Below are 8880 nucleotides of genomic sequence, written 5' to 3'. Positions count from 1 at the left end.
ATCATTTTCTTACCTAACTACAAATCTCACAAGTAAGATATGGTGTGGCACAAATAGATCTTGTACACAAAATTAGTTTATATTAGAGCTAATGAACCCAAAATATAGAAAAGCCATATATCAAAGAGTCTATTAAAAGAGACATCTATCAAACTCTAGATCATTGCTCTGGAGGAGATAATATATTTATTATCTGTAATATTCTAGGAGATATGACCTGTATATTAATAGGCTGTTGGCCACAGAGATATCTTTGAAGAGATAGGTGCTAAAAACCTTTTGCTCCAAAGATGTCCAGTGACCAAGCCTTCCAGAGAGAATCGGGTGACAATTAAATAAACCATAAAATTCACACAATCATTGGACTCAAAGTGGACAAGAAATGTACAAAAATATAAATATGTATCTTGTTTATAAATTAGAACCTTAATATTGTCTATTACATAAAGTTGATGGTCATCTATGTCTCTCTGTGCCTCTGTATGCAACATTGATCAATAAACTTACCTACATATCTATCTCTCTATATTCTCTATCTTCTATGTATATAGAAGGATTCCTGGTTTAAACTAAAAAAGAGTAAATAGTTATTCAATAATCTATTAAGGATATCATTCTAATTTCACTTGCAGATTTTTATACTTAAAGAAGTAGATTGATGGGTTTAAGATTTTGTATGCCAAAAACTCAACTGAATGAAAAGAAATATAGTGAGAAACAGGTTCATATTATAGGATAAATTGCCTTGAATCCTTTAATATGCTTTGAATTGTTATAAACCACTTAGGAAAATAATTTATTAATTTCTTGATAGTAATAAAATTAGCAAAAATATAATGTCAAATTAGTTGAATAAAAAATCATAAACGGTGAATTATTGATATGGCAGTTGCTTTTTCTTAGATGAACCCATTGAAAGAGCAACACAGGAATCCTTTTGTCTTTTATGACCAACCATGAAGGTTATATTGCATCAGTTTTGCAATATCTTGGTCAAATAGATCAGCCAAGTTTATTACTATCAAGTACTTACAAAGGCATGGATACTGCAAAAATGAGGATTACTGAGGACCATTTAGGAAGTTGGCCACACAGTTTTTCTTTGGCCCCCAATGATCATATCACTTCCAAATATGAAATTGGTATATCTTCTCTTAAAATCTAAAAGTGTCTCCAGTAACTATCATATAACATGAAGTCCAGGATTTCTTCATCTAATATTCAGAATCAAGTGTGGATGTGACTTCTTTTGCACAGTTCATCAATTACAAGTCTTGATTAAGTACATACGCTGCCTTCCTTAAAGCCAAGATACAATCTTGAAACAGGTGTAGGGTAACCACTATAAACTATCCTGTCCACAAAGAAACAAATAAATCTCCCAGGAATCACTGACTCACAATATTGCTAAAAACCGACAGGGAGTACATTGACAGTTCTTTGATAAGGGTTCAAATTTTGAAGTGTTCCTGCTTTCTCAACTCTCAATTCATCTTTTTAGTAAGCTTTCCTTTCTATAAAAAGTAGTCTCTTTTTAGAGCTGAGTAACTTTTGGAACCTGATACCTTCCAATGAAAGTTCAAGGGCCCAAAGTCTCGGTACTTTTGACTTCTCTATGCCTTTTAATCCACATTAGTGGCATGTCTGATAGTATAATTTTCTTCAAAACTTTGAATCCTTTATAAATTTTTGTCACTGAACTGGGTAAAAGTCACATTAACAAATCCTTCTAAGGTAAGACCTTGTCCATTTCAAGGTTTTTTTCCCAGGAAAGCAAGGAATGAGGAGGTCTTAAGAGGACCTGCTATGTAACTCCACTCTTCGAAATATTCTGAGATCTTAACCAAAGATTTTATTGCTATTCTCTTGTATTCAATTTAACCTAGCTATTCTTGAGTGTCCTTTGGATTTGATCTATCCTAAGAGGTATTTCTTAATTTTAGCATCCTTTGTCATCTGAAGAGGCTGAAGATTTCAATCTAAGTAAATCCTATCGTAAAAATTACTAGTTCTTCAGTTTCTTTTCCTTCTTTTTTGTCTCCTATGCACATTGTTTTCTATAACCAATAAGAGGTACTCAGGATTCTTGAAGTCTATCCCCATGGGCTTCTCCTGTGGATGCATATTGTTGGAAATGCCTCATAGTGTAACACTGTGGTTTTTGCTTTGCTCATAGATCTTTTTCTTAGGCCTGTGATAAGGCACTACAAGACAGCAAAAAGTATAAAAGACCTAATAATTTTTTTTTCATTTTAGATATTCACATATCCTGGAGATCTATACCACTCTGGGAATAGCTTAGGGTGTCAGAACATGACAGATCCATCTATCCTAAGTACTCCTAAAGTGTAAATTGCTAGAAGGGATTTTGATATAATATCCAAGGAGTTTTGAAGTTCTCATTGTCCATAATTCAAGTGGAGATGAAAGAATTGTGGGCATATAGGATGACTGGATTAAGCATCAGTTCTTTGAAAAGGGGATATCTTGAAGACAAATAACATCATTAAAGTGACCTTGATGAGTATTGAAGGAATTACACATGAAATTCCTGAAATAAAAATGTATTTAATTTTTTTAGAAAAGAAAAAAAAGAAGTACTCAAGAAGAACTTTCAACATTCTGTCAAGAAATCTTTTGCTTAGTCATTCGGGCTATCTTGTATATTATCTATTTACCACACTACTAGAAACAACAGCATAGGTAAATATTATCTAATAAGAATCTCCACTGTAAAATTCCCTGTAGCATTTCCCTTACTTTCCTATAAATATTCACTGATGATTTACTTATGGAAAAGATAGCTTCTACTAACAGTCTTTTCCTGGCCCTTTAGAATTTTCCTTACATTGGCTTTATTCTCTTCTATCTTCAAATCTATGCCTAAATCTACAGCCATTCCACATTTATAGGGTTTGTTATCACAACATCTCACATCCATGTCTCTGAGTCTGTACCAATTACCTATTACTGTATAACCACAAGAAAAGACAAGATAGTTGTTTAAACAATAATAACATGCATATTGTCTCTCATAGTTTCTGTGGGTCACAAAATTTGAAGCTGTTTTGTTGGCAGTTTGGACTTTAGGTTACTTGTGTTGTCTACACATCAACCAGGCTGAAGTAATGGTCTAAAGTGGTTTTAAATGGCTGGCAGGGTGAAGGTCTCTCCAAAACATCTCTCCCGGTGGATTACGGCAAAGGTCTCTCCCCCTAGATCTCCCCAAAGAATGATTGAATTTCCTTATTATATTTCAAATGGGTACCCCCAGGCAGATGGAACTGAGAAACCAGGTAGAAAATATAACATCTTTTATGACTTATCTGTAGAAGGTTAAAACTGTGTCTCAACTGTAGTCTATTGATAACACAGATCACCCTTATTTAATACAGTAAAGGTAGTGGAACTACAAAAAGACACAAACACGATGCAACCAAGGTCATGACGATTAATGTTGAAGGGTACTTGCCATAATATCAAACACTTTTAAATGTTTATGACATATCTCATAAACATTTTGATATTTTAAAGAACATTCACCAAGCAATAATTTATATTTTATGAAAAATTTATCTTCTGTATTAGTATACATTTTATCATAAAATGAATGCCATTCTTAGATAAAGATAATGGATATATGTGAACCTGAAAAAAAAACTGCTTAATTTTGTGCTTATTGTTGGTGTCCACAAATAGTTTTATAAAATTAAGCTCTAAAATTTTAATAGCTGTATTAAGTAGGTTTAAAAAATAGTTTAAGAAAGAATAAAATGAGTGTTTTCCTACCATCTTGAAGATGTTTGCCAAATTGTTCCTTCCAAAGAGTTTTCATTTTTCCTGACCTGTTGGGGGAAAAAAAGAGCAAATCAAATCACACACATACACAAAAAGCAAAATATAGAAAGAAACAGATATGAGCATTGTAAATTGTGCTGTGTTTCCTTCATGTAAGATAACCTGAAATATTTTATAATTTAGATATATTATCAATATAGTTATGGATATAACCACTGGGAGCAAAACTGCTTGAGTTTGAACCAGCAGATCTAAAGCAAAAAATTAAATGTATTTCTTTCCCTTGCAAAGTGTAGAGTATTATTACCAATTTTGTAAGACTGTTGATAACATTTAGTGGAATGATACATTACAAAATGCTTATAAAAGAGGCTGACATACTGTAAGCACTCACTAAATAGTAGTGACTGTTACTTTCCCTATGGTAGCCACTTTCTTTCACTATAACAACCTTATTAATAATAAAAGTACAAATATAAGATAGATATTTACTGAAACATTTTCATTGAATATAAATTTTCCAATAAAATTAAATACATTTATTTTCACAGCAATTACAACATTCATTTATTTTACAACTTACTTCTAACAGACTGCTTTCCGCTAAAGGAGGTGGGTTTAATCACTTCATTTGCATTTGATTTGGCAGTAGTACCAGAAAGACTTGAAGAATTCATTTTCTTTTATTTTCTTCTCCTATGCTTTCACCACTTAATATACATACATATATATGTTAGAAATATATACATGTGTATGTATTATGTATACTTATGTGTGTATATATATATGTATGATTTATTGGTCAGGATATAAGATTGTTCTTTTGGCTTCATTTCTCTGTATTCAGATTTACTTAGCTATAATAGCAAAATGTTTCTCTGGAGCTCTGGGCTCCCACTGCTAAACCAAAGTCTGATTCATCATTCTTTTTATAACATCATTCCCATGTGTGCTAAAGTCTGACCATAAGACTTTAGCATGCAACAGAAGGGGAAATTGGGACATTCTGTCACTAAACCATAGACTGATTTAACATGACAGTAACAATTTGCTTTCTCTGGACTACTATTAAAGTGTACCAAGTTTCTCAAATTGGCTACTACTGATAGAAAATTGCTTTTATGGATTATATAAAACTAAAAAGTTTCTGCACTGCAAATAAAGTGATCAACAAAGTAGCATATGGTACAGCACAACATACTTGCAAACCATAAATCTAAGAAGGGATGAATATATGAAATATGTGTGAAAGGTCTGAACGGATATTTCTCAAAAGAAGACTGGCATAGGTCAGTGGATTTCAAAGTGTGGTCTTAGGAAAAACCACACCAGTGTCGTTTGAAACTTGTTTAAAAATGAAGGGCTTGGGATTTATCTAGAGCCAAGGATTTAGCTCAGCGGAACCACACCTGCCTTGCAAGCACGAATTCCTGAGTTTGATCCCCAGTACCAAAAAAAAGGAGAGAGAGAGAACACTTAGGCCCTGCCAGAGACCACAGAATATTGGAAATAGAGGTCAACAATCTTTCTCTCTGTTTTTTTAAAGAAATTTTTATCTGTTAATGTTACAAAAGAAATTTAAGCATGTTACACTATCTAAAAAAACACAGCTTGGTGTTGGAAAAACTGGATTTCAACTTGCCAAAGATTAAAACTAGACCCCGATCTTTCACCATGCACTAAACTAAAATTGAAGTGGATTAAAGATCTAAATATAAAACAGAAAAACAAAACTTTCTGGAAGATAAATTAGGGAGGACTCTCAAAGACATTGGCATAGGAAAAGACTTTATAAACAAATCCTCAGTAGCACAGGAACTAGCACAAAGAATCAACAACTGAGATCTCATCTTATTAAAAAGCTTCTGCACTACAGGAGAAACAACCAACAGATCTAAGAGACAACCTACAATGTGGGAAAAAATCTTTAGCAGCTGTACCTCAGACAAAGGTCTACTATCTAGACTATATAAAGAAATAAAAAAATCAAGCCCCCCCAATATAAAGACCCAATTCAAAAATGGGCCTCTGAAATGCACAGACTTTTCTCAGACAAAGAAGTAAAAGCAACAAATAAACGTATGAAACAATGTTCAACATCACTGGTCATTTGAGAGATGCAGAAGAAAACAATGCTGAGATTCCACCTCATCCCTGAAAGAATGGCTGCTATCAAGATATAAATCAATAACAAATGCTGGAGGGGCTGTGGGGAGAAAGGAACCCTCCTCCATTTTTGGTGAGAGTGCAGACTGGTACAAGCACTGAGGAAATTAATATGGAAATACCTCAAACAACTAGGATTAAAAGTCCTATTTAACCCAGCTATCCCTCTGCTCGGTATATTCTCAAAAGTTTTAAAAGAATCATATCACATTGATATATGCTTACACATTTTTACTGTAGCACAGTTTGTAATAGCTAAAACTTGGAAACAGCCCAATTACCCATCAACTGGAGACTGGATAAAGAAGATGTATGTTTTGTTTCTTTTTTCATAAAATGGAGTACTACTCAGCAGTAAAGAATGAGAAATTGGAAACATTTATAGCTAAGTGGATGCATATTGAGGCCATACTCTTAAGTGAAATAAATAGGACACACATGTGTAAATACTGAGTAGTTTCTCTGGTGTGAAAAACTAAAAGTGTAAATAAGGATCAAAATGTATAATTGACATTGTGAATTAGGAAGAAAAGGTCTAAAGGAGTAGGGGAAGTGGGAGGGGTAGGGGAAAGGAAAGAAGGGAAAAGAAAAAATAGGAGAAAAGGAAAAAAATGGAAACAAAGTCTTTGTAAATAGGGAAGGGTGGAGGGAGTGAAGGGAGGGCAGGGGTAAAAATAAGAACCAAGATATTTCATGTAAAGGTACAACATCCCAATGATGAATGTAACTGCATTGTATACCTAAAATGTACCAATAAACTTAATAAAAAAAAGCACAGCCAATGTATTTTAATAGAGAAACCCTTCATCCCACCACCTCTGCCCAACCCTGTTGTCCTCATGAATTAAGATTCTAAGAGAAATAACCATAGAATAGTTCTATGGAGTCCTTCATCCAGAAAGCTTACATGATTAGGTTAATATTGCCTTCTTACAAAATTTCTGTTTCCTTTTCTATTTAAAAAACAAAACAAAACAAAATTTGTAACCTTGATTTCTTATTACAAAAAAGTTCAGTATAAAAGTTCAATATATTGAAAAATGCTTTCCCCTCCCTCACAGCACCATTATATATAGCAGAGAAGAGTCAAGAGCAGATTGCCAATCTAGATGGTGCAATCTTCAATTTACACTAGACACACAGTGGTTTATTTACTCCTCCTTTCTCATAAGAAAGCAGAAAACACTTACACACATACAAAACAAAAGCCAAAAATATTTGAGAGACCTTTTGCAGACAGCACATAATTCAGCGTAAGTAATTCAAGTTTTGCAAGAAAGTGTATGGATATGATTTCTTTTACAAATTTTCAGTGTCAAAAAGGAAATTAAGGCCATTAGATTTGCAGCTTCAAAATTCACATAAAGGAAATATAAAAATATTCCCTGCTTCTGAGAAGGCTCTGAACTGTATATAGGATTACCATACTCCTTTATACTGAGGATAACAGGTGCCTTGAGAAGTTTACATAATTGCAGATCTTCTATTGGATGCTCTCGGGGCAATCTTTAAGAAGCTCTGAATGCTGAAGTTTAGTCTGCGAGGCATCAAGGAAAATTAATTTGTCCTATAATATATTTTGTATGTGTTAATTTAATTTTGTAAATCTCAATTGACAATAATTGTCTTTAATGGCCATAAATTTCAATTTTTTATTACTTTACTATAAAAATGATTTCACATTAAGATTCATTTTATTTTAATTAGTACTGATTTATTTGATTTATTTCATTTAAATTTTATATTTCTGTTACTAAAGTGCACAGATTTTTTAAAGATAAAAATAGTGCAATCCCCCTTTGAAAATAATTTGTTATTAGACAACCCAAAAGAGGTTTTTATCATCTATAACAAAGAAATCTAAACAAAATAAATAAAAACAATTCTAGCTTGAACAAGCTTCCTATCATAGATTAAAAGTGGAAGTATTGTTGAACTGAGATAGTTACATTAATTGTTATAGCTGTAAATTGAGTTGTAGGTATTTCTGTTTGTGGATATAGATATGAGTAACATGTTATTTTAATAAAAATCTTCATAATTCTGAAGTGATACCAATGAACACTAGTGTCATTTATTGATGAGAGGCTATATTTCCCCCTTGAGAGAATATTTATTCCTGGGTACTGAGATTTATAATAAAATGCCTGTGCATGAATGTGTTTCGGTATAAGTGAGTATTTAATGTGAATGGAGCACTGACTTTCCTTCATGGAGTTTCCTTTGTATTATGAACTGAAAGAGACATAATAAAGTAAAGGCAAAGGGATGAAAATGGATCCAATGTGAGGGGATTTATCTACCTAACGTGAAGTTGGGCAGACAATTTGGAAAGACAACATCTCAACAGAGACCTAATGAAGTGCGTGTACAAGCTCTGCAGATACCTGAAGAAAGAGTCAGGGCTTGCAATGCACAGCCACGGCATGGAGTCATCTCCACACAGTCATATTCTGATCCCACATTTTTATGAACTGCCACCTGTAATAATCAATTAAATCATCCAAATCCTAGTATACCTTAATTTCAAATGTATAATATAAATATTTCAGTTCTTGTTATGTGAAATAAATTAGGTACAGAATTTTGTTTTAGACATTATTATGTGAAATAAACTAAATACAGAAAGAATAATACTGCCTGATCTCAGCCTATATGCAGAATCATAAAAACTGTTCAAGTTGTAGAAATAGAGAGTAGAATGATGGTTGCCAGCCAGGGGCCTCACCTGGATGAGGGATTCAGTAGCAAAGAAAGAAGAATTCAAATAGGTTTTTGTCTGTTTGTTTGCTGTTTGATATGTAAGAGAGGGTTTTGCTGTGTAGTTCAGGCTGGCCTTGACCTCACTACATAGCCCAGGTTGGACTTGAGCTCACTGTGATCTTCCTGCATCAGCCTCCCAAGTGCTGGGATTAC

General features: G+C 33.2%; 1 non-coding gene across 1 annotated transcript; it reads left to right on the top strand.

Annotated features, from left to right (window-relative positions):
• The first annotated feature begins 2085 nt into the window (after positions 1-2085).
• Positions 2086-2217, top strand: LOC147825805 (small nucleolar RNA SNORA18). Its single transcript, XR_015440171.1, has one exon. It is a non-coding gene; the product is annotated as a small nucleolar RNA SNORA18 (small nucleolar RNA).
• The last annotated feature ends 6663 nt before the right edge of the window (positions 2218-8880 follow it).

Source organism: Heterocephalus glaber, unplaced genomic scaffold (genome assembly GCF_053883595.1).
Source record: "Heterocephalus glaber isolate CG9 unplaced genomic scaffold, H.glaber_assembly_v1.0 deba00001481, whole genome shotgun sequence".
Taxonomy (NCBI): Eukaryota; Metazoa; Chordata; class Mammalia; order Rodentia; family Bathyergidae; genus Heterocephalus; species Heterocephalus glaber.
The sequence above is the reverse complement of the archived record's forward strand: the minus strand, read 5'-3'. Positions and strand labels throughout refer to the sequence as shown.